General features: G+C 47.1%; 1 protein-coding gene across 4 annotated transcripts in view; it reads right to left on the bottom strand.

Annotated features, from left to right (window-relative positions):
- The window catches only part of LOC147716752 (dehydrogenase/reductase SDR family member 4-like), a 197,851-nt gene that overhangs the window by 13,280 nt on the left and 157,130 nt on the right, over positions 1 to 27,441 (bottom strand). The gene's annotated exons all lie outside the window — the stretch shown is intronic.

A 27,441-nucleotide genomic window follows, 5' to 3' on the forward strand; every position in this document is an offset into this window, starting at 1 on the left:
GGACAACACTCCATTCCCGGTGACAACGGGATACTTCAGGAAGGTTGCAGCAGTAGTCTCCGGATTGCTATGGGGCAATCGCCCCGCACGCATAGCCCAAGCCAAACTCTGCAGAAGCTGGTACGAGGGTGGCATTGCACTCCCGAACTTGCATCTATATTATTGGGCAGCACAACTCAGGCCCATTAACCAGTGGCTACATGCACCACAATCCGACCCGGCGTTCCAGGCAGACAGGGCTCAGTTGGGCGCCGATACCATTCTAGCCCCACTTTATGATCGGAGGAAGCTTAGACCGCTAGTGGGCCCCACCAGGCTCACTGTAGCCACTTGGCATGCAGCCACCGCTGCACTAGGATGGAAAGGCACGCTCACTAAACTCACTCCACTATGGGACACGCGTGCCCTGGGCAATCTTTGGCTCAGTAAGGGGTTCTCCCGATGGGACACCATCGGAATTTCCACAGTGGGGGATATGTGGGAGCGAGGGAATGTCATCACCTTCGCCCGTTTGAAAGAGATTTATGATCTAGGACCACACGAGACATACCGGTATGTACAAATCCGCCACGCCTTACTATCAGCCATCCCGGCTGGTTCGACTCTCCCTGAGTCCTCCCCGCTGGAGGATCGCCTCCTGACAGACTATATGATAGAGAGAGCGACCTCCCTCACATACCGGAAGCTCCTTAATAACTCCCCAGACCCGCTGATGTCCCTCAAGGGAAAATGGGAGCAGGAGGTGGGCGCATTTGACGAGCATGAGTGTAATGAGGCACTGGCTTCCCCTAAGGAAGCGGGCATATCGGCCAGGATGAGGCTAGTTCAGCTCAAAATTCTCCATAGAACATACTACACTAGAACACTGTTATACCGCATACACCGAACCCCAGACCCCTTTTGCTTGCGTGGCTGTGGGGAGGAGGGCACCTTCTTCCATACATTCTGGGATTGCCCACGCATACACAACTATTGGCGTCAGGTCCTGCGTACTATATCACAGGTGATGGAGATCTCGGTGATGCCGGAGCCACGACGGTGTCTCCTCAATGTATGGGAACCGACAGACTTGTCCCGGTATGGCCGTCTCTGGGTGACACTGGGTATGATGGTAGCAAAGCGAGACATTGCGCAGCGTTGGGGGGTGGCGGACCTTCCGACCTCATCACAATGGTGCACAAACATGGACAGAACGATGATTACAGAAAGGGGGGTATACCTCAGCCGGGCTTGTCCTGGCAAGTGGAACAAAGTATGGTCCCCATGGAACACCTACCGGGGTGACATCTGCGACCCGCTGCCAGAGGACGACCCAATGGACTCGGATGAGGATGATGGGTTGGAGTGAGGGTGGTTGACTGTGGGAGGGGGTCCTTTAGGAGGGATTGGGGGAGGCGATGTTTTCTTTATGCCCTACGTTAATTCCAGGATGAAAATGACTTTGTTTTTTCCAGGTGTACTCCTGCATCTATCTAGCAATGTACATGATCCTTGATCGCACTGTGATTTCCCAAAGTTCGTCTGTTCTTTTAGTTAGTTCAAAAAACAGAAAACGAGAACCTCATCATTCCTGTATGGATCATTTGCTTTTGTCCTTCACTATTTCTTCCGACGACCTTTACTGACGTGACTTCTTTAACATTTGCATTGTATGTACTTAAGGTTATCGTTCCAATGTGACACTCAAGATTAGCGGCCGGCCCCTCGGGGTTGTAGGCGACATGCTGTGTAAAGTTGTGAAGGTATAATAAAGGTTTTCAAAAAAAAAAAAAAAAGAGATCAACATTATGAATGCCCACTTCAAGACAAAGGGCCAAAGATGTTGGGGAATAACATGGCCAATCCCACACATATGACCAATGTGGGCCAAGGGTGTAGACAACTTCGTCAACCTAATTAATTTGATCACTAGCTTCACCCAGAATGTACTCCTTACGTAGCAATTGTAAAGCACATACCTACACAAGCTAGCTCCCAGAGGGAAGATCATCCTGGGCTCAGAGTGAGCATGACGGAAAAATAAAATGGCAATGAAATCTTTTCATTGCCATTTTATTTTTCCTGTGAGGCTCGTCGGGCAGGAGTGCGATGCTCCCCTGCCCAAGTGAATAAACCGCCGCTGCTACACAGAAACGTATTCTCGACTCTTTGGAGCTAGTCAATTAATGTATACCCCAAATTCCTTCAACAAAACAGCCACTTCCGACACATTTTCTCTTTTAAATAAGAATAATTTCTCCAATCAGTTTATGGCCCAATCTGGATGCAAAACAATATTGACTCAGCAGACATTTTCAAGTGGAATACCCTATGTTTAATCAAGAGGTCCCAGTTCACTGTAGAGCCAAATTGGACATCTAAATATGTAAATTTGTGCACTTTCTTTATCTCATCCCCATTGATTAAGAAAGTCTTGGTTTTCAAATTCTTTAGTCCACAACTCATAACACATGTTTTTCAAGTCAAGTCAAGTCAAGAGATTTATATAGCGCGCTACATACCCAGAGGGTCTCAAGGCGCTTGAAGAAGGGTGGGGAATTACTTGTCGAATATCCACGTTTTAAGTTGCTTTCTGAATGCTAAGTGGTTCTGAGTAAGGCGAAGGTGAGTGGGAAGTGAGTTCCAGGTTTTAGCTGCCAGGTAGGAGAAGGATCTACCTCCCATGGTGGTTTTGTTGATGCGAGGTACAGTGGCAAGGGCTTGGTTGGAGGATCATAGTTGGCGGGAGGGGGTGTAGAAGGACAGTCGTGTGTTGAGGCATTCGGGTCCAAGTTCGTAAAGTGCTTTGTGTGCGTGGGTTAGGAGACGGAAAGTAATCCTCTTATTGACGGGGAGCCAGTGGAGGTTTTTCAGGTGACCAGAGATGTGTTCTTTACGCGGGATGTCTAATATGAGCCTGGCTGAAGCGTTCTGGATGCGTTGGAGTTTTTTCTGGAGTTTTGCGGTGGTACCGGCGTATAGGGTGTTTCCGTAGTCCAGGCGGCTCGTGACCAGTGCGTGGGTGACCGTTTTTCTAGTTTCGGTGGGGATCCAGCGAAATGTTTTTTTGAGCATGCGAAGAATGTTGAAGCAAGATGAAGAAACGGCGTTGACTTGTCTGTTCATCGAGAGTGAGGAATCCAGGATGACGCCCAGGTTCCGTGCGTGGTCCGTCGGGATGGGTGCTTTTCCCAGGGCCTCTGGCCACCAAGAGTCATCCCAGGCGGAGGGGGAGGTGCCTAGGATGAGGACTTCTGTTTTGTCTGAGTTCAGTTTCAGACGGCTGTGCTTCATCCATTCGGCTACTTCTTTCATTCCTTCATGCAGGTTCGTTTTGGCAGTGTTAGGGTCTCTGGTGAGTGATAGGATCAGTTGAGTGTCATCGGCGTAGGAGATGATGTTGAGGTTGTGTTGGCGTGCGATGATCGCGAGGGGGCTCATGTATACGTTGAAGAGGGTGGGGCTGAGTGAAGATCCTTGTGGTACGCCGCAGATGACTTCAGTGGCCTCTGACTTGAATGGTGGAAGGCGGACTCTCTGGGTTCTTCCGGTGAGGAACGAGGTGATCCATTCTAGTGCTTTTCCTTGGATTCCGACGATTCTGAGGCGCTGTAAAAGGGTGCTATGACAGACTGTGTCGAAGGCTGCGGAGAGGTCGAGGAGGATGAGGGCGACTGTGTCTCCATTGTCCAGTAGAGTTCGAATGTCGTCTGTTGCTGCGATGAGGGCGGTCTCAGTGCTGTGTTTGGCTCGGAAGCCGGACTGTGAGGAGTCGAGGGATTTGTTGGTTTCGAGGAAGGCGGCGAGCTGGTTGTTGACTGCTTTCTCGATGACTTTGGCCGGGAATGGAAGGAGCGAGATAGGGCGGTAGTTTTTGAGCTCGGTGGGGTCAGCTGTGGGTTTCTTCAGAAGGGCGCTGAGTTCGGCATGTTTCCAACTTTCCGGGAAGATTGCGGAGTTGAGGGAGCAGTTGATGACGTCTCGGAGGTGCGGTGCTATAATGGAGTCTGCTTTGTTAAAGATGTGGTGAGGGCATGGGTCTGTGGGGGATCCTGAGTGGATAGAGTTCATCAGACGGATGGTGTCCTCAGTGGAGATTGGGTTCCAGTCATTGATGATGTTCAAGGGGGGTGGGGGTCCTGCAGAGGGTTGGGTGGGTTGGTCTTCGGGTCGGTTGTCGAAGCTGTTGTGGATGTCTGCAATTTTGTTGTGGAAGAATGAGGCTAGGGAGTCGCAGAGGGCTTGAGAGGGGCTGATGTCGTTGGAGTTGGCTGAGGGGTTGGTAAATTCCTTGACGATGTTGAATAATTCCTTGCTGTTGTGGACGTTGCTATCTAGTCGGTCCTTGAAAGCGGCTTTCTTGGCATTTCGGATCAGTTGGTGGTGTATGCGGGTGGCGTTTTTGAAGGCGTCCTTGGTGCTGGTGTTTGGGTCTTTTTTCCAGGCCTTCTCAAGGGAGCGACAGAGGGGCACATGCATCAACCTATTTAGGAAGTGCAAACGGTGCGAATCGGTAAATTCGGCCGTTTGCACTTCCTAAATATGTGTTTGGGATGCATCAAGCATTTTTGAGTAATTCGGTATTTTTACCGAATTCCAAAAATGCGATTGCTTTTAAGGAATTGCAAATTTGCGATTCCTTAAAAGCTATGCATCATTAAAAAAAAAAATTGCGAGTATTCAAATTGGAAGTGCAAATTACCACGAGGTTCAACCTCGTGGTAATTTGCAAAATTGTTTTAAAATGCCTAAAAATGCATTTTTTAAAGTGTCCAGTTACAGACACACATGTCCTTAGGACATGTGTGTGTGAAACATGCATTTTCAAATGCATTTCAGGGGTGCAGGGGGGGGTCCTTTGGACCCCCCCCTGCACCCATGAAATTTTCTAAGTGCCACTCGCAATTTGCTACTGCCTTCCAATTGACTACATTGATTCCTATGGGCCTCTAGGCCCATAGGAATCAATGTAATGCCATTCCTTAATTGCACTTCGCAATTAAGGAATCGCAATTTCCGAAAATTAAGAAATCCTAAAAACTTTTAGGATTTCTTGATGCATAGCATTTTGCATTTCCTAAATAGCGATTCCTTAATTTTCGCTATTTAAGAAATGCAAAATCCTAGATTGATGCATGTGGGGGAGAGTTTCTTGGATTTCTTAAGATCATCGTTGAACCAGGAGGCCTTCTTGCTGCCTAGTTTGATTTGTCGTTTTTTCAGTGGTGCTAGGATGTCGGCGCTGTTGGATAACCATTGGGTGAGGTTAGTGGCTGCTTGGTCGGGGTTTGAGGAGTGGGCGGGGGGGTTTTGAAGAAGCGATGAGGAGATCTGGTCGATGGTGATTTTGTTCCAGTTTCTTCGCAGAGTGGGTTGGGGATGGTTGTTGGATGTGGACTTGTTGTAGGCAAAGTGAACGCAGCTGTGGTCAGTCCAAAGGAGAGCTGTGGAGTGGCTGAAGGAGACATGTTTGCTGGAGGTGAAGATAGGGTCGAGTGTGTGACCTGCGATGTGGGTGGGGGTAGTGACAAGTTGTTTAAGTCCGAGGTTGGCGAGGTTGTCCAAAAGGGTGGTGGTGTTGCGGTCGTTGTTCTTTTCAAGGTGAAAGTTGAGGTTTCCCAAAAGGATGTAATCCTCGGAGGGGAGCGCGTGTGGAGTGATGAAGTCCGTGATGTCTTCACTAAATTGTGCGCGGGGTCCTGGTGGCCTGTAGAGGAGGGTGCCTCTGAGTGTGGTCTTGGGGTCGATGTGGATCTGGAAGTGAAGGTGTTCAGTGTTGGTGAGATTGACGTCTGAGCTGGTTGAGATGCAGATGGATTTCTTATGGACGATAGCGATGCCTCCTCCTGTTTGGCCGGTACGGTCCTTGCGAATGATCTTATAGCCTTCCGGGATGGCAATGGTGATGTCTGGGGCTGATGTGGCGTTCATCCATGTTTCTGTTAGGAAGGCGACGTCCGGAGAGATGGTGTCTAGTAGATTCCAGAGGTCGATGGCGTGCCTGTGGACAGAGTGGGTGTTGAGCAGGATGCATTGTAGGTGGTTGGGGTCGGATATCTGTTGTGTGATCGTAGATGAGGAGTTGTTCTTGGTGCCGTTAAACTTGCATGAGTTGCAAGAGAAGGGTCCATGGGTGTGTCCAGGAGCGGCTTGGATGCAGTTGGGGGAACGGCCGGGGTTAAGGGATAGGAGGGTGGTGGCATCGTAAGTAATGCGGGAGGGGTGGGCATTACGAGGACCAGGGGGACTGGCGCTGGGCGCGGTCCAGGCGCGGACGGGCGTAGACGGGCTTACCTTTGGCACACCTTCGGCGCGGCCGTAGCGCGTGGCCGCTGCGCGTTGGGACATCTGACATAAATGGAGAGTGGAGGGGGCGGAGCGTGGGAGGGGCAGCTGGGAGGCGGGATCTAGGAGGAGCCACGGGCTGCCGAGGGTAAACAGAACCGAAACTAAGACACAGCCGGAGTGGGCAACACGCTAGAAAATACAGTGAAATGCACCCTGCACAATCGTCTTTTCCCTCACCAACTAGCAGCAATGTGCAGCAGGAATACAACACTGAGCAAGCAGGCAAATATCCCCACGCGCCGAATGCAGCAATAAGTAAATAAACAGCAAAACGATACCAAGCGCTGAGTGCGCTCCAACAGCAGGCAGGCAGGCAGGCAGGCGCGAAGACAGTTAGCAGTGGGTGCAGCGTCTGGGGGAGGCAGAGGGCGAAGGGAGCGACCGCACAGGACAGTGTCCAGATCCTCCATGAAGGAGCTAAAAGCATGAAGTACAATTTTAGATCTTATGATTAGAATCACATCATTTGCGTACAAGAGTAGTGGCACCGACTGATTCCCAACTTTGGGCATGTACTTAGCTGCTTTGCACAGGTGTTCTTCTAGATCGTTTATATACAGTAAAAACAAAAATGGTGCCATCACACAACCTTGATGGACACCCCTGGTAGATTTGATACTAGGAGAAAGTTCAACATTGGTAATGTAACGAGCCTTAGCTGGCATGTCCAAGTGTATGCTACGTAGCAAGTCAATTAGTGCATAGTAAATGACCATCCTCTTCATAATATGCCATAATTTGGAACGAAGCACTGTGTCAAATGCACAGGAGAGGTCAATTAAACCCACATAGATAGATCCTCTACTGGTGTTGACGTATTTCCCAGTTATGAGATGGAGGTTAAAGCACCGCTCAACTGTGCCAACATCTGGCTAAAACTCAAGCTGTACTTTCAATATTTGATCCTCTGCTACCCAGTCCTCATGTTTAAGGACTAAAACCCTACCTAAAACCTTGAAAGTGCTGTCCAACAAGGATATAGGCCAATAGCAGCTGGGGTGGGCTCTAGGGCCTTTAAAAAAATTGGGACCACTATTGCCTCCCTCCAAGAGGGGACTGAGAGCCAGCTATGGCAGCTCTTTGTTTGTGAGCAGGGGTGCCCAAAGAGAAAACGTTTCCATTAATTAAATCGGAAGGAACCCCATCAGGACTGGGATACCGAGATATAGTACGTTGAGTGCTTTGGTAATCACTGAAATAGGGGTAATTAGCACATTCCAGAAAGCAGAACTATTTTTAAGTGTCCTTGCCCTCGCTAAGATCACCAGGCCATCCTTCTGATCTGTAACTTTCTGGTCTCCAGGATTCCTTATTATAAGCATATCAGTCCTATTTTGCAGGTGTTTGCTAGGAGCCACTTTAAGTTTAGTGGCATGGAGAGTAAGGGACCCACGTCTGGGTCGACCCATCCCTCTCAGGGTGACAAATGCAAAAAGAACAATTGATAGACAGAATGCTGATCAATGTCAAACATTCACCCCAGCACCGAGATCTGGGTCTAAATCCATCCATTGTTTTTTGGCTCCTCATGCCATTCTAGTTTGAGTGTCTGAAAAGGTTCAGCGCTCCATCCATCATCTCCTTGTGTTTGCTTTGTTCGCCCTAAGTTGGCAGGGCATGCCCAGACATGGGTCCCTTGCTCACTTTGCCAGTGGATTCAAGCTAACCTGGCTGATGAGAGGTGTTACCGCGAAACCGGTCCCAGGATGCTTGTTTCCGGTCCAGGGAAGACCTGGCTTGGCAGTTCGGGCTGGACTGTTCCTATGAGGAACAGTGTCATGACTGTTTCGCATATGGCTTGGTCTGAAGTGTGGTGGCGAAGTGAGCTAAAGAATAATGATGGATTGAACCCAGATCTGTGACTGCGGTTGAGTGTCCGAAAAGTTTTGGCGCTCCGTCCATCATCTCCTTGTGTTTGCTTTACTTTTAGAAAGTAGGCATTTTCTTGCTTAACCATCCTATGTGCCTTTGCTGAGTAAATAATAATTTATTCTTTATCCGGATGGAAATAAATCCATAAAAGATACAATAAAACAGTCATACAATGTAAAAATCATTACATACCGATAAAACATTGCAACTTATTAAAAACAAGACAAGTCAGTGAAATTACGCAGCTCTATGGCAATACACCCTAATGCGCCAACAGTGACCTCAAATACAAAGCAATGAGAGATCCATCTATTCTTGATAGCCTGGATCTATTAGCTTGCTGCAAAAAAATAACACTGAGTGAAGGGTTTGGGAGTTTGGTAACAACTTTAGATATGAAAGTGCCACTTTGGTCTGCCTAAACTGCAAACTCTTTAATAAAGGACAGAGGAAACGTTCTGTAGGCACTGAGAACAATTTACACAATAAATCAAAAGGAAGCGTGTCCTGCAGCGTTCGGAGATAGTAGCCAGAAGGGCCTCTTTAAGTTGAAGGAAGAAATCCAGGCAAAGAAGCTAAAAGATGATGAAGTTGATTAAATCTGAATTGTGTAATTAAAAATCTATCTTGGGCGCTAGCATGTGCAAAAAGATATGGCTCCATACCCAACACAGCTTTTAATACATGAGCCCTCACTGTAGCCTTGCTGAGCTCAGTATTTTCACGCTGGGCAGTGGCAGATTTATGATGTAAGTCTTTTGTGATATTAAAGTCCCCGGGCTTAAAGTGACATGTGCGAAAAAAATGTCTGGCCTTTCTATTGCCTGAAATGATTCCTTTATATAAAGTATCCAGGGGGTTTTATTACCATGTTCCATGGCCAGACAGTCCGCTAAGATCAGGCGGTTTAAACCCTTCTCTTCGGATGTCCATATCTTTAACCAGCAAAGGAAGGGTTTAATTGTCACTTGGTCCACCAAATAATCAACCCCTAACTCTTCATGCACAGACCAAGCTGGTGTACCTTGGGAAATGCACAGAATCTGGTGCAAAAACTTGTTTTCTACCACCTGTAACCTATGAGAGGGGGCGTACCCCCAAACCTCACTGCTGTATAAAACATTTGCGATGGCCTTGGATTTGCACAGTTTTAAAATGACCTCCGGTACCCAGAAGCCCAGTCTACGAGCTGGTAATAGAGCCTGCAGATTTGTTCAGCTCACTAAGCTTCCCATCTAGGAGGGCTCTCCACTGTAATCGATCATCAAATAATATTCCTAGGTATGGAAAGACCGGGACCTTAGCGAGAATGTGGATACTAGCTTTAAAACTTTTCACATCAGATCCCCGACGACCGGCAATTATTTAATACATATAACTTAGTAAAATGAACAGAAAGGCCCAGCCTGTCCATAAAAGAAACGAGGACATCTATTGGAATCTGCAGGCTCTTAGGCTGTGGGGGCGATAAGCATTGCGTCATCAGCATAGAGTAAAACTGGCAAAGATCTCCTCCCAACTCTAGGGGAATCCAACTGGAGTGCCAGTAGAGACGCCTCAAGAACATTAATATAAACTGAAAATATAAATGGGGCTAAAATACAGCATTGGGGCACCCCCCCTCATACAATTAAAATAATTAGTGAGTGCGCCCTCCTGTGTGTATCTCACTGTCATCTTCTTGGCTTGGAGTGATGTGAGCAACTGAACAATATAAGGGTCCACTACCAAAGAAATTAAAATATCCCACAACTTAGTCTGATTAAATTGATAAAACACGGATGTAAGGTCCATGAAGGCTAGGAACAAAAAACCTGGTTGTATCAGTGTGTATTTGGCTGTCAAAAGATATAGATTGAGGCATTGTTCTGTAGTTGAATTGCTTTCAGGAAAGCCAAATTGGACATCCAAAAAGATCTCGTTGTCGGTGGCCCACAAGGACAATCTGGATAAGAGGACCTGTCCCGGGACCTTAACTACAGCATCAATAAACCAGATCGGGCGGTAAGATTGTGCGTTGCCCTTGTCCCCTTTTTTGTAAAGTGGAATTATTGTTGCAGTAGAGGGTAACGTCCCTTTTAAGGCTGCCGCATTCAGGACTAGGGTTAAAAGAGAGGGCCCAGACCTAAATATCGTCGCAAAAGAGATCTGGAGGTATTACATCGGGACCCAGGGCCTTATTTAGCAAAAGCAGCACGATACTAGAATGTACCTCATCCAAAGAGAAACTAATAGGGATTACATCTAGGCTAGGATGAGTTGTGTATTGACTGTCTGGTTTTGAAGTGACAGGGGCTGGTGATGTGCATTCACTGCAGACAGCCACTAGGAGGGTTGAGGTGTGTCCTACCTTTCCTGGATGACTCAGAGCAGGGCTGAATACACCTCGGTTGCATTTAGAGTAGTGGGAGGAGTTTCCCTGCACCGGAATAGGCCCTGGAATAGGCCCTGTCTCTTGTGAACAATGCTGTCTCCACGTCCTGTCAAGAAGCTCGACCAGAGAGGGCAGACCTGGTTCGGACTGAGCTGAGAGACTTTTGCCACATTAGAATAAACAAAAATGTGGTATAAATATTGGGGCCCAGAACTTTAGAATACTTCTGGACTCAAGTGGAACCTCTGCTAAGGAGAAGAGCTGGAGAAGCTGTAAGGAGTACTGCCGAATGCGGATGCTTTGCTGGGTTGGTCTGCAGTTGCTTCTTCTGTCAAGGAGGCGAAAAAGACTAAACTGGGCTGTTTATCCTGCTTGAAGAAGAGATTCAAGGGCTTGGTGTAGAGCTTGCCTCCCATTCAGAAGTCTCAGTGACACAAAGGATTTATTTCCTCTGTCCTCCTGCACCTGGAACTGCAGTTTTAGCTTCCACAGAGGGGAAAAAAGCAACACCGATGCTGGCGAGCAATCCCGTGACCTGCAACGAAGCCTTGGGCACCGCTTGTGAAGTGCACGAAGCATCACCCCGACTTGGACCTGAGCCCTAATGCCTGCCGATGTCGCACTGTATCGACTCTGATGCTGCCAAAGAGGCCGCTGTCTGCACCGCAGCCGATGGCACTGCTTGTGACGCTCACAATGCCCTGCCCCAACTCACACTGCAGCCCCCACCTCACAGAAACCGGTCCTTCATCATCTCGGAACCAATACCTGACATGGGTGAACTCCAGTCCCAATTCCATCGACCCCGCACTATCATAAGGAACTGACGCCTCGCCTCCACCCGGTCTGTACACCACACGGTCAAAGCCATACTTTGGGATTTTCAACTGTCACAACATCGTAATGGCCCCAGGTGGAGCTATTTGTTGCTACAAGATTTATTTTTGTGAATATCCTATTTCTGATGATATCTTGACATATGTATGGTGGATTTTTGTTGTTTTGCTCTTGTTTTGGTTTAGTAAAGATTTCTTATTTTTCAAAATTGGTGTGGTGTCCATTTGTAGGGTTTTCACTGTGTTACTCTAACTGTGCACAATTTGCCTCTGAGATAAGCCTGGCAGGAAACAACATATACAACGCAGTCTTTACATCGCACTACCTTTACATAGCAGTCATTACATCACAACATCCTTTACATCGCATGTCATTACAGCGCAGCCATTACATTGCCTGTCACTACAACGCATGTCATTACAATACATGTCACTACAATGCAGGCATTACATCGCAAGTCATTACAATGCATACCATTAGAACGTATAGTACCATTACACTATCCAACGCTTACCCTACTGTTGCACTCACTGGAGTTAGAATAGTAAAATTATTACCCCTACACTATCCAACACTTACCCTGCTGTTGCACTCACTGGAGTTAGAATAGTTATTATTACCCCTATACTATCCAACACTTGCCTTAAATGCAATGCATTGTAATGGTATGCATTGTAAAGGTATAATGCGATGTAATAGAATGCGTTGTAAAGGTAGTTTCTGAAAATGCAAAGTAATGGCACGCTATGTAAATGAATGCGTTGTAAAGGATGTTGCGATGAGAAAACTGCGTTGTAAAGGCATGCATTGTAAATGTATGCATTGTAACATTATACATTCAAGCCTGACTGCTCGTGCCAAGCTACCAAGGGGCTAATCAGGATTTGGCTAAGGGCGCAACTCCCGTACCCTGACTAGAAGCATGGGTCCCTACTTGGACAAGATGCAAACCATTGGAAACTAGAGACCCCCATTTCTAACAGCGGATGGGTAAGAAATCTTTCCCTATCTCTCCGTACCCGCCGCTGGCCTAAGCCACATACAACAACGCAATTGCCCTGCAGAAGTCGCAGAGAAACACTGAAGTGCCAGGTATGAGACTACACCCTTCTACAAGCTGGGACCCTGTCTAAATTGGTCCTCCGGCACTCTCCGGGAGCATCAGACTGCAGTCTTGAGACCTACAAAATGCAGCCCCGCATCAGGATCCAGAGCTGGGCCCCGCTGATTGCTGATGCAGTGGATTTTGGAGCCCACCTGGGGATAAGTGAGCCACAAAGTTGGGGTGTGCTCCTTCCCAAGGCAGCTACAAAAAGTGAGCCCAGCTACCAATAGAGCTGAGACCTGATTGAGTTGTTCCATGGTGATGCTGTGTGGTACACCAGCTGCTCTTGACAACAGAGAGGCTGCTCTGTGCAAGAGCTGCCAGTGGCTCTGAAATGCAGAATCACCCACCCAGATCGGGTTGGTGCATGGGGGGCACTGAGAACTGCATCTCCTAGCTTGCCCAGTAACGGTTCTGGGGCCCTGGAGCACACCTAGCAGTGTTGATGGTCTGTGTCATGGAGTGATTGGAGGCAGGGTGCCAGGTGTGGTCTTCATGTAGGGCCTGGGAGATGGTGATCCTCCACCCATGCCTAGAGATCCTAAAGCATTGCCTCAAGCGCATTGCCCTCATAAGATCTTATTGACGCCTCAAACTGAGACATAGGTGGCCCCTGCAATGGTGTACCTGATCTTTTTGCTTGGAGAGGGCCGCAATAGGAAACAACGGATCACTTAGCACCTTGGCGGCATTAGACTCTACCATTTTCACCTGCCCCTCCTGGATGCGCTTTGGGAGGCACAATATATAAGCTTGCCCCCCCTCCACTGGGTCACTTGCCAGACTTAAACAACACCTGCTAAACTTGCCAACTATCCACTCTCAGCTGATTCGGGAAGGGTGAGTCCGGAGACTTTGGTTGACCGGACCTCCCCATACAATGCATCTTGGATCCGAAAAGTGGTGCCTCCCCCCTGCTGTCCGTGACTGTACGGGATCTCTCTAGCTTGTACCCCCAGCTTGTGGCAGGCAATGCTTGCTCTGATTACTTGCTTTGGCCTGGACTGCTGGAGTGGCCACTGAAATGGACCGCCCAGGTGCCAGACCCCATACTCCTGGTGGGGCTTGGCCAACCCGCAGTCTTCAGTCTCGCTACTAGACCCTGAGTTTTCCCTCCCACAATGTTTCCCAGGGCAGACACCCACACGGACGCAGGCCGTAGGGGCAACACTTGGTGACTGTGTGAGATGGTGACAGCTCATTCTAAAAGAAGATTGCATCTCAAAGAAATGCCAACTAAACCAACTGGCACTCTAGTCAGCGACTGCTCTTTGGCATCCACCACACACCAGTCCCTGGATGATGACGAGATAGAAAAAACAGTGTCACGCTTCTTCCTTGAAACTCTCTTCCCGTCCCTCCAGAAGAGATCTTAAAGCAGTCAAAAAGGACCTCTCAAGTGATATAAAGGAGATATGACGAAATCTTGAATCCCTTGGAGATTGTGTAGCAGCTCTGGATGATCATGGAAATGACTATGAAGAGGAAGTTGAACTTCTGCACCAAGAGATCATTTGCCTCTGCGGCCAACAAATCGACCTACAAGCCCATGCTGAACATCTAGAAAATAAATTGATCATGATGAAATAACATTTGTATCAGGGAAATCCCATCGAAAGCAGAAGGCACGGATCTCATTGGCTACGTCAAGTATTTCTTTCTCTTCATAATGGAAGTCCCCTCGATTTGGTAATTAAAATAGACCGGGCACATGGAGTAGGTCTACCGAGAGCGGAATCGGCCCACGGCTGACATTCTAGTTTGTGTTCATGATTTTCAATTTTAAAAAACTATCTTTCGCAAAGCCTGAGAGAAACACCCCATTTGTTACAAAGACCACACACCCACACTTTATCAGAACTTAGCAGCAATTACTCTACAGAAAAGGTGAGGTTTTTGACTGGCTACCTTCCACTTATGAAACATGGAGACGCCTATTCATGGGAACACCTTCTTTTGGTTCATTTCTGGTTTGGATAGCAACTACATCAGATCAGAACCTTGAAGGAAATCTGTTGAAAACTAGGCATAGACATCGCCGCTAATCAGTCATCACTGAAAACCTCCCCACAGCAGTCGTCTGGCCGCTAGTCCCACTGGCATAGGCACGGAACGGCGGTTGGGGGCACTCGTCCGAACACTGTGGCAATTGCCCTTGGAAAACAAGCGGTGCTGGAGTCGATCCCAGAGGTGCTAACCAGAACTGAATCCCTATAACATGACTGGGCATGTAACTATGAACACCCACACAGAGGTGGCCGGCTGGGTGGTGGGGTGGTTGGGCACCTGAGGCTACTACTGAAACCCCTTCACATTGGGAACCTGGAATTGTAAGTTCATTCTGTACTTGAGACTTAATGTTTTCATCGGAATTGTTGATTTCTCTTGTTTTTTTAGTTAGGGGCTAGCACTCAGTTTTAAAGCAGCTACACCACAGAGCATCTATAATTCTACTAGGGCTAGGGGGGGCAGCAATAGCTACAGAAAATATGTAGGCATGATGATGCACAGCATACCTTCTGGACCTGCAGGATACCCTATGGCAGTCACATTTTTTCAGGTTTTTACTCTCAACATGAAGGGCCCTAATAATCCAGCAACAAACCAATTTCATTGTTCACCGCATCTTACAAACTGTACTAAAACAAATGAACACTTTTACATTAAAAGTATACATTACTACAGGAACAGCCCATTTCTCAGTAAATCTGAAATAACTACACAGAATATTATGAAACTAGTAGGAAGACATGTTATAAATAACAGGAATAAAATTAACATTTCTAGCATAGTTAAAATCTCATAAAAGATGGCATCTAAAACCTATCACCCTAATGTCTACTTTTATGCACGATACTGAGAGGACATGGAAGGCAGAGCAGCTTACGATCTAAAGCTTCCTAGAGAGAAGAAAAGCATTGCATACCTTGTTGACAGCAAAGACTTTATTTATCAGCAGAGGAATAAAGATAGTGGGGCTGATTCACAGAACTAACGTAAAACAAAATCCTAAACTTACTACTTTTGGTATTCACAGAAGTTAGGATTTTGTCTTAAGACAGACTTAAGACAGACTTAAGACAGAATCCTAACTTAAGTCTGTCTTAAGTCTGTTTTAAGACAAAATCCTAACTTCTGTGAATACCAAAAGTAGTACGTTTAGGATTTTGTCTTAAGTTAGTTCTGTGAATCGGGCCCATTGTTCCCCGCTTAGGTCAAACTCCCGCTGTGGTAGCAGTCAGTTGGTCTTCCTTCGGCAGTCAGCTTTAACAGTTTCAGGCGAGATATAGCATCTGCGAACTGAAAAGTGTGCTTGCAGTAGGTGAGACCATCTCTGGCAGAATCTTAGGTGATAATCTGTGTGAAGGACCTCTCCTGACTAGTGGTCAAGTGGTAGTCCTTATATACTAAGTTTGATCAGAAATTGGAATATCTGGCATAAGTTTAAGAATGTCTGTCATAGTTAATGTGCATCATGGTATGTGTCCCAGATGTTTCCTTCTGAGCATACAAGGTAAAAGGGCGTCAATTCAGACTACACATTTTGGTTATATGTCTGTATGTGTCCCCTATTAACTCTGACATAATGGAAAGTAGACATTTGACCCCAAAAAATGTTGCCTTGATAGTTGTATCTGTGTCACTTGGCTTGATGCTTTCGCCCTTCTTAGAAAGACATGGTCAAGCAACATCTGTGTTTAATAGCAGACATGACAATGATTCTGCATAAATCGGGAACAATGGAGACTCCCATTGTTCAAGAGAGGGAAAATGGTGACCTCCTTCAATCAAGATAGATTCAGACCTTAGGGCTTTACGTCATCCCCAGCCTGTACGTCTAAATGTGACGTCATAGGGGAGGACTAATAAACATGGATTTAATTAATATAGAGGGAAATCCATGCTCTCATGTTACTAAACATGTGAAATATAAATGGAACATAAAACAAAGACAATTAATAAATGATATATATTAATGGTAAAAAATGGTACACATAATAGCGAAGCATGAATATTTTCAGACCTTGCATTCTAGCAAATAAAAGATATTCATATTATACTCCATCTATATAGTTTTATACCTGTTGGCAAATCTAAACATACATATAAGGATATGAATAAGCCAAATTAAAAATATATGGTAAAAATAAAAGATGAAAAGTTTTTAAAACGCCTTATAAAAACGATTTAGTTCATTCAGGCGTTTCTGATATATTTACTGAATTCTTGTCATTGGTTGACTTACATAATGAGTTTGTTCTTTGTCGGAGGACATGTTGACATTGTCGGGTGAACACGCAGCATACATGTGATCTTTGTGGAATCCATATAGAGCATGTTCATACTCAATGGGCCCGATTCACAGAATTAACTTAAGACTCAATCCTAAACTTACTACTATTTTGGTATTCACAGAATGCACTTACTACTTTTGGCATTCACAGAATGCACTTACTACTTTTGGCATTCACAGAATGAACTTACTACTTTTGGTATTCACAGAAGTTAGGATTTTGTCTTAAGTCTGTCTTAAGTCTGTCTTAAGTTTGTCTTAAGACAAACTTAAGACAAAATCCTAACTTCTGTGAATACCAAAAGTAGTAAGTTCATTCTGTGAATGCCAAAAGTAGTAAGTGCATTTTGTGAATACCAAAATAGTAGTAAGTTTAGGATTGAGTCTTAAGTTTATTCTGTGAATCGGGCCCTATGTTCAGTATATTTGAGGGACCAGCAATTGGTTGCTCGTCTTGGACACTCAATGAAATTTGCGGCTCTTCTCTAGGTGGCTCAAAGGATAGCAATGAGTCACGCTACTCATCAAGAGCAGAACTGCTCGGCATAGTTTCTGGTGCTCATACAGAAGTTGAAGAACAGCTTCCATATTGAGATAAGCCACTGGGAGCTGTTTCAGATGTAAGTCCAAGATGACTTCAGTGGTACAGTTTATGCACAAGAGCACCCATTTGTGTAATATTCATTTTGCAAAATGTGAGCAGATAGAACCAAGTTCAGATAGCCAAGCATGTCTTATGTAGCATGCTAGAGTCTCTACAGCTTTGTTCAGCTGGATACATGTACTCCATGTTGTTCATTTCATTGACGGAACAGGAGAAAGATGATACCACAGTCAATTAGCAACATAATATTCAGAAATCCTCCAAAACGCTGAAGAACAGAGAATGGAAAAATGACTGAAGCAGTCTAAATACTGCTTTAAATTCAGTCACCTGACCAGATCGAATGTTTTTTAAAAACATGCTACCAGATAACTTCAATGTTGTTTGTACGATATCTGCAAACTACGTCTGATATTGTGTGTGTAACAGCCTCTGAATTTCGGGACAGTTCTGGCTGTCTTCACCCACTGAAGCCAAAGGGACTTCTTTTTGTAACAGAACAGGCAATAGTGTGTTTAAATCTCCAAAACGCATAGATTTCATGCTTATACTAGGCCAAGGAATGTTCCTAACTATATTTTTAGGCCTTCCACAACACTGTATTGTTTCTGAAACTCTTATCAAGTATGGCTGGCCGCAGGGCCGGTCCTAGGCCTTCTGAGGCCCTGGGCGAAAGGGAAGATGTGAGGCCCCTCTAAGTGACATCACAGAAAGTGACTTCGCAAATTAATTGGTGAGAATGTACGGCAAATCACCATTATACTCAAGCATCACGTGGCACACACTGTCATCTTTTTCTCACGCATCCTAAAGGTACGAGCAAAGAGGTGTATTCATGACAATGTCACAAATGTATTTATGACATTCATAGACAGGGTATGTATCTTCCTGTTTCATTGACATTTCTGAAACCAGCTCAGAACCCATCGCTCACCTCCCTCGCAGCCCCCTCCCCTTCTCCTACCCAATGAACGTCAACAACAACTCTCTTACACCCCTGGTGCCCATTCCTGTATCTATAAGTCAGTACACAGAGCCATTCGCAAATAATCTAACACTAGACAGTCTCATGGACAAATAAACTGACAGCCACCACAAAGCGACGTCTTACTGTATAGGAGACAGCCCCTCACTCTCACAGAAAAACCCACCAACGACAGTAATAACATAACGTGACATGTGTAACGTCACGTAAGACGCAGTGTACTGTATCAGTGACGTTCTGACAGCACACAATGCCATCTCTTGCACCACGGACACTAGCTCCCTGGCAGGGGCTCGCCATTTACTGTAGGCTGAGCAGAACTGCTGAAGAGCTGCGGTGGCGGCCCAACTAACACAAGAAGATGAGAGGCAGAGGGCCACAAATGTCACACCGGAGGCCAAGGAGTGGGGACATATCGCAACAGAAAGTGTGACACAGTGCATAGGGCTAGAGACTACTGGAAAGACAACTAGCCAGTCCTGGGACAGCAAGAGCAGGACAGCGGAGCACGCAACAGGCAGTCAGAATTGCGAGATCCTCTGGGCCTAGTACAGCTGCAACTGAGCACACTAGCAGATAAAGTGCCCAATAAGGGGAGAATACTTAGACAAAAGTGACTGCATGGCCCTGTGTGGGTAAAATAATGCGGAGGGAAGCAAGTGATGGTGCAATTAAGAGCGTGCCTTAGCCTGAGCCTTTGGGCTGGGGCAGCATGCAACAGGGACATTGCTTCAACCCACAAAAGAAGCACTAAGGAGACAAAGTGAATTGTGACGCCTTCATACCCACATCCGTAAGGTAACATGGGGAAAACAGATAATAATACACAGCCCAAGCTAAAGTTTGAGTAACTCATACCCCCTGGAACACGCAAAGATGGCCAAGCTGAAGCAGGTACAGAAGCAGAGACTGCGAAGCAGGACTGGGGGGAGAACTGCAACAGTCAGATAATATCTAGTTTCTGCTAAAATGCACACAAATAAACAACTACCTGTAGCACACCCTAAAGTGTCTGGCGTCTCTTACCTTAACGTTCGTACTCTTACAGACAACACACCACACGGACTCAACGAGGGAGGAGGACGGTCGGGGCCCCGAGATGACGTCGTCCGACTCCTGCCTGGCCTGCTGCAGCCCTGCCCAGCCCTCGCCACGCGGCCCGCTGCCCGTGTTAAGTGCAGGTGCGTGTGAGTGACTGACTGACTTTCAGCCCAGGTCACGTATGGCAGGCGTGTGCGCATGCTGAGTGCGTCACACTGAGCGGGGGCTGGCCCAAAAAATCATGTCCAGGGCCGTCATTGGTAGCGCTTTCCCGCGCAACCAGAGTGACGGCCCTTGGACCCACTGCCACTGTCAGTCCTGACTGAGAAGAAGATTCAACGCAGGCCGGCGACGCCTGCGTCAGTCACGTCGTCACCCACAGGGCGCACACACCACCACCCAAGCTAGGTGGTGGGGTAGGGGGTGCGTGCGTGCAGGCGTCAAATTGCTCAAAGTCAAACACCTCAGGCTCGCAGAATGAAAAAATGACGAGGACGTCACTCTCACGGACCACCGGATGGAAGAATGCACTGCACTGTGCTGCTGTGCGCTTTTCCCCAAAATCCGCAGGCCAAGCTCTGTCTGTTTGCTGGCGACTCCCCGCGTAATTACGGCTCACCCACGGCTCGGAAAACTATAGGCCTTCCCCAAGAAGGACCCCCGAGTGTGCCTCTTCATTCCGGTGATCCACCAACATCACACCCCCCCTTTTTGTTCACCCTGGCTGTCCGCTTTCACTACTGGGCTGCTTGCCAACGAAGGTGTAGTGCAGACTCAGAGAACCAGTTACCCAACATTAAACACGGGCGGGGCCCCCCTGACTGAGTGAGAAACATTAACAAACACGTATAACACTGACACACTCTCGATAGACGAAAGCAGTGCGCAGCGCTTGTCACTCAGACCCCAGGCCAGGCCAATGCATGCTGCATGCCATACTGTTTATTATTCTTCCTGGGCCGCAACTGCGAGGCCCGGCCGGCGGCGGGGCCCCCCTGACAAGTACACTACACACTCACACTCTTGATGTTATTTATGACGGACGGACCCGCGGATGGAAGCAGTGCGCAGCGCTTGTCCCCAGGCCATGCCATGCCATCATCCTCCTTTTTATTATTCCCGGCGGGGCCCCCCCTGACAAGTACACACACTCGAGATTATTCAATTGACGGACCCGCGGACGAAAGCAGTGTGCAGCGCCAGCGCTTGTCCCCAGCCCAGGCCATGAAATCAATCATATTGCAACTGCAGGGCCGGCGGCGGCCCGGGGCCCCCCTGAGCGCGAGGCCCTGGGCAGCTGCCCATACCGCCCATGGCTAGGACCGGCCCTGGCTGGCCGGATCCAACTTACAGCAAGTAACATTTGTTGAAAATAAATGAGAACTTTCAGAAGTTTATGATTTGTGGGAATGGATGCAATGGGGCAACAGATAAACACACAACTTACATCAAAGTGCTACACATTCCATATGATAGTGTGTTATCACACAATGGAGTGTCCATGGGGTCTTCTACAATTTGCTGTATTGATATACACAGGGTCAACTTTATTTTTGTTTAAACAGATGTGGGAAAAAGTAAACTTCCATGAATGGAACGATTGTAAAGTGCGCATGGTTTCATACCAGCCAACAGATGTATATTTTTGACAATTATGGAAATTAAAGTTTGTAATGGGTAATGAAATAATAATGTGTATTAGCCAGGAAATGTGTGGAGTGTCAGTGACTGTAAATGGTGCATATTCAACTTGTTCTATGCTCAATAGGGTGTATCTAGATTCTTTTTTAGCCATGGTTTTGGTATGAGTGTCAAATTATATTGTTCAAACAGGGTTATATCATTGATAAGTTTCCACAGTGACTGCTGGTGATCCTCAATAGTGGAGGGGTGTTGACCCTCAACAGTGGAGGGGCGTCGACTCAGTCAAGAGCATAGTAAATATTACCCACACCCAGTGACAGGCACTGTAACAAATCACAATGCCTTTTGGCTCAATGCCAAAGCTCCCAATCATGGCTCGCTAACAGATTTTTTTTTATAATGGCCTGTGACTGAGAGCTCTGGGGTTGAGACTGAAGGCAATGAAAGTTTCTCACAGTGCCTGTTAGTGGGCTGAAAATGAAACAAAAAAATTAATTTAACTACCTATGCTTCCTCCCCCTCCGTGTTGTTGTCAGGATGCAGTCAGCGCAAGTCCTCCTGGAGCCTCAGCCAACTCCCCTCCAAGAATCTGGGCAATGCCCTCATGCTGCTGATAATGTTAGTAAATCACACAAGATGATGGACGGAATGTTGCACATTGGCAAAACATTTACCCCCAGTCACAAATCTGGGTTTAATCTATCGTTATTTTGCTCACCACGCCACCCATGTTCAGACATGGCCATATGCAAATCAGTCTTGATCTTGTGCCTCATTGGAACAGTCCAGCCCGAGCTGCCAAGCCATGTCTTCCCTGGACTGGAATCAAGCATCCTGGGACCGGTTTCTGGCTATCAGCCGTCATCAGCCAAACTTGCTATAGTTTCTTCACCTAATCGTCCAGTCTGGTCGGTCCAGTTGTTGTTATTAGAGGCGCCTAACTCGCCCACAATCTTAATAATTTTTTCCTCAAAATGTGCCGCAATGGAATCGCAAAGCTTCTGTGAGGCCACCACCTTGTTACTTATACAGGTTGGATGAGAGAGATTCTTCACAATATTAAAAAGTGCCTTGGTGCGGTTCGGAGCATGCAGAATAGTCGGCAAAGAAATCTGCTTTAGCCTTAGCTATGCCTTCTTTGTATCGGACCTGAACGACTTTTAGTTCTTTCCTATCTATATCTGCATAGTTTCTCCTCCATTTTCTCTCAGCCTTCTTACAACTAAAACGTTGGGCTTTCAATTCCTCACTAAACCAAGGGGCAGAGGCTTTCTTCCTATTCTTAAGTCTCTTAATTGGGACTAAAATATCAAGGGAGCTGTCAATAAAGTTGCAGTATTCCTGATAGTTTTTCTTGATGGAGTTAGAAGGAGCAAACAGACTTTGATTAGGTGGAGTCAATTTTAATTTATTATTAATTAGCTTAGCCCACTCTCTTCCCTGACGGAATGTAGTCCGACAGCTATTACTAACCTCTGATCGAGGAATTAAAATGTGAAAGAGCACTAAGGAGTGATCTGACCAGCTTTGTGGCATAATATTTATTAAAAATTATTATTTTGGTAATTGTCGGATTAGCAAAAACCAAATCCAACACGTGCCATCCACGGTGTGTCGGCTCTTGAACCAACTGGTCGAGATTACAGATTTCACACGTTTGGCTCAGCTTTCTCAGATAATTACCTAGAGACCCATTTTCCCACAGGTTGAAGTCCCCTAATATAAGCATTCTAGAATGAGTTAGAGAGAGGTCTGTGATAAGATCAAACAATGCTTGATTCTGGGTATCTGACCCAGGCGGTCGGTAGCAGACCATACCCGTAAATAGTCTCCCCTTCGTTACCTGAAGAGAGAAGCCTAGTATTTAAATCCCTGACACCACCTCTATCTCTAAGGGTGAGAAATTCTATGTTTCCCTGTAAATCACTCCGACTCCTCCTCCTCTCCCCACTGGTCTAGATTTGTGAAAGATTTTGAAGCCTTCCAGACAAGCAAGGCCCAATTCTACCGACGAGTCTGTGCAGGTCCAGATCTCAGTAAGGAACAAGATGTCTAAGTCCAGGTCCTCCACCATTTTAAAATGCTCTTACCATCCCTCGAGGTTGCTAGATGTTTAGGCTCCCCTCCTCCCTCCCTCTTGCCAATACTAAGCAGGTTCTCCCTGGAATAAGTTATCCTACCTTGGTCTTGAAGCAATCGGGCAGCATAACTGGCACTTGGCACGGCCGGTGCGCGGACGGGCGCAGACGGGCTTGCCTCTGGCGCGGCTCTGCCGCGCTATCGGTGTGCCCACTGCGCGCGCGCTGTGCGCTTGCATTCGGCTGTTTAAATAAGCCTTTGCGCGCCAAAACGTGCCTCAGCACTAGCACGCGACCCCCGCTGGCGTCAGCCGATCAAGGCTCCACACTCAAGATGGCAGCCAGGGAATTGTGAACAACTTGGGCTTCTCGCTAAAGCAGCGAGTGAGTGTATCTCAGTTTTATGTGCAAGTAAGTGGGCCAGGGCTGAAAAAGTAATAAAATCTCAAGTTAAAACCTGTGAATTATTTCCACACGTTTCTTTTCGGTAAAAAAGAGCCACAATGTAACCTAACGCCTGCTGCGCTTAATGGGGCAGTTCGCGTCCTGCAATCTTTAGTTCTAGCAATCTGCGCGCTGGCATTCGGCTGTTTAAATAAGCTTTCGCGCGCCAAAACGTGCCTCAGCACTAGCAATGCTCCAGAGAGATCAAGTAGAATCAGGGCAAAGCATCTACTTCTAATCTAATGTTATCCAGAACTACAGGAAGGATGTATTCTGTACTGTGCTTGGCTCTGATCCTGTCCGGGAAGGGTTTGGTAGATTGTTGTCCTCCAGGAAAGCTGTCAGTAGATTGCTGACAAGTCTTTCCAGGACTTTGGGCGTGTACAGAATCATGGCAGTAGGGCAGTAATTGGATACAATAGAAACGTCTAGTCCTACTTTTTTGGCCAGAATAAGTGCTGGTTTCCAAGTGTCCGGGTACTCAGCATTCATTGTAGAAGAGTTCAAAGTTTGGGTCAGATGATGACTAAGAATGTGAGCTAGGCAAGAGAACATAAAATGGGGACAGGGGTCAACCGGGGAGCCTGAATTGACTACTAGCATCAGCTTCTCAACCTGTTCCCTTGACATGTTAGCAAGGCTACCCAAGTGAGCTTTTGCTTCCAGGTGTGGTCCTACCTGATCCCAGGGGAGCTCTGTTAGGGCGGGTTGAGTGTCTAAAGTGGAGTATATGTTATCTATATTAATCTGTGAAGTGATTAGCTATTGCTTCCTAGTGGGGGAGGGTTGAAGTGGTGATGGCATGTGATAAGCTGGTGGGCTGGGGAAGTTCTTTTACAACTTTAGAAAGTTCTCTAGAGGAACTGTTGTTTTGGTCTTATATTCAGATTAAGTAATTCAATAGATGTTGGTAGACTTGGCGATCAAATGGGATTTAAAAAGTCTCCAAGTTTGCTCGGAGGATTGGCATTCCCTCTTTTCCAGTCTCGACTCAGGAGAGCACCATTTTTCAGATGGAGTGCATCTGAGGGATATGTTCCTTTTCGCAATTATCTAGAGGTCTGGATATAGCTGCATTCAAATTAGGCAAGTATCTCTCAGGGGAGTATCTTTATCAAACTCCAGGGGCAGGGCCGGCTCTAGGCATGTGCAAGATGTGCACCTGCACAGGGCCACCAAACCCCAGGGGCCACCACGCCAATATATATCCTTAATATATTAATCCTCTGAGGATGGATACATATTTGCGTGGTGGCCCCTGGCAGGGATTTGGCGGCCTCCGGCTCTGTTCCACTTCTAAACTCCCTGACCCCCTCCCCTCTTTACTGGCCTGCGCGCTCCGCCCTGCCCGGACCCCCTCTTCCGGGCCCCCTACCTACGCTCCCTGCCCAGGGCCACCATGAGCCTACAGCCGGCCCTGCCAGGGGAGTGAAGTTAAATAAAAAGGATTCGATGCTGATGTAACACCAGGACCTTTTCTGAGTATTGTGAATTTCGGAGGTTGGTTTTTGAATTGAGGGGAGTGAGAGTGAGAAGCCCATCAAGGATTGATCTGACCAAACTTAATGGAGAAATATCAATACGTAAATGGTGTCAATGTAAGAGAACAGCAAGTCTAGAGTATGTGTGTGGCCTGAAATTCTTTGATTAAGCTGTAAGATTTGCATGCAACTTTCTAACTGTTTACTGTTATAACTTACTTGTCACTTCCCTACTGCTCAGCCAGAGTGTGTGCTGGTGTACTTGATGATGTTTGGAATGTTGGATGTGTGTGATGTCATGGATGCTTGGGGTCTGGAGATGTAAGGAGTGGCAGTTGGTGGATGCAGGCTGAGCAGCAGGGAGGCTGCTCCTGGTGGGGCTTTTGTCATCTTTACTTTTTTACTAGAAACCTAACTTGGAACCTAGCTTTATTAAATCCACCTTGTTATATATACCTGGCTCAAGGACTTCTTCAATTACAACACTTACATAGAGGATTGTCCAGATTGTCAAAATGCAAATTAAAATCTCCCATCACTATGTTGTGCTCATGCGTTAAAATAAGCGGGGAGAGCCATGAAAGCAGATCAACAGTCCACTGAGATCTTAGCCAGGGGGTCTGTAGAGGATAGAACCTCCCAGCAGTCTATGGTCTTTGAAAGGCAGTTGTAATGCTAACAATTCATGTTTGGCCGAGAATGAACTAGGTTAAATGGAGAATATTTATGTATCCTTAAAAATAATGGATGTGCCTCATCCCTGGCACCCTATTCTATTGCATTTCAGTATCTTGTAACCTAAGGGCAATGAGATCGCAATATTTACTAGGGAATACCTGCCGCGCCGGGTATCGAACCCTGGTCCTGGGCCGTTCTCTGCTCTCGGGTCTGCCGCCTCTAACCAGTGAGCCACACTACTTCACTGGGGCAGGCATTGGCTTAGACCATGTTTACGAAGCCCACTGTGTTGGCGACATTGTCAATGTCAACTCGCCATCCTTCACACGGGGTGTCTGGACAGGAAGTCAGCGGGATTGCCCACCCCTGGTCTGTACAGCAGTTGGAATGAGTACACTTGTAGCTGGATCGCCCACCTCTCAATTTGTGGGGGTGATTGGCAAGAGGACCCGTTGAACAGCAGGGAGTCTGTTATCACCCGGAAAGGATGACCACAAGGGTATAAATGGAAGTGTTGGCACGCCCATCTTATGGCCAAGGCCTCCCGCTCTATTTGGACGTATCATGTTTCCATTAGGGATAGCGCCCGGCGGGCGTAGGCCATGAAGGCACAGACTCCTTTGGTGTCTTCTTGTAGAAGGTCTTGTCCTAGCCCAACTGGGCTTGCGTCGACCACTGGTACCGTCTTCCTCTTGGGGTGAAAGTACGTCATGGTCGTCTGATCCAGAAGGGCATTCTTGATGTTCTGGAATGCCTCTTCTTCTTTCTTGTGTTTTTTTTTTCTCTGCTGCCTCAGCGCCTTTGGGTCTCCATCTGTGGCCTGCAGGGAGAGATCCCTGGACGTGCGTCCTGCGTGGATCGTGTCTCGGGCTGATAAGCACCCACAGCAGAGCTCTTCTGCCCTGACGAGGACCGCCGCATCACAAGGCCTCGAGTGCTCTTGCTGCTGGTCTTCTGCGATACCACCGCTTGCATTGCTGCCAGCAACCAAGTGCGCAGCAGGCGGAGCAGGTGATTGAGTGGGCCACGCAGAGCCTCTGATGGCAGATCTGGCCACTCTCAGCTCACTGGAGCAGCATTTCAGCAGAGTGGGGAGACACAAGGGTTCGTTTACCCCTCGTCGCCAGTGTGGCGCTCTGGTGCAGGTATGTCACTGGGTCCTTACAGCGCACTGCGGAGACATACACACTAACACTGGTGTACGTCTCGTCCAAAGGTCACGTGAGACCTGGGTCCCGTTTATTTATCCACTCGGACCGAGCCCGAGGGGAGATACAATGTATTGTACTGGCCGGGTGGCACTCTACAGTATCCACTACACCCTACATCCTCCTTTACTTCATCATGTGCAAACTCATAAAAAATGTCTGTCTTTTACTTTGATGACAGTAATGTCAGTGGGATCCAGCCCCGCCCCTGTACTTCCTTTTATGAGAAAGCAAAAGCACCGATCTATCTATCTGTCCAGGCACCTCCTGTGCTAGCAATGGATCGCAGCTGTAACAAATCCTGTCAATTCTGATGATCATCCAACAAGTGCCTCTCTGCACCCTGCAACTCTCTGCTCTGTGTGATAAAGCCACAAGATGCTTTTGTCTGAACATAAAGGGCTGGTTCTCTAACCAAAGAGAGACAGTCTATGTTCTCGACAGTACTTCTTAGATGCAGGACTCCAAG

Source organism: Lissotriton vulgaris, chromosome 5, assembly GCF_964263255.1.
Source record: "Lissotriton vulgaris chromosome 5, aLisVul1.2, whole genome shotgun sequence".
In the NCBI taxonomy this organism is placed as follows: Eukaryota; Metazoa; Chordata; class Amphibia; order Caudata; family Salamandridae; genus Lissotriton; species Lissotriton vulgaris.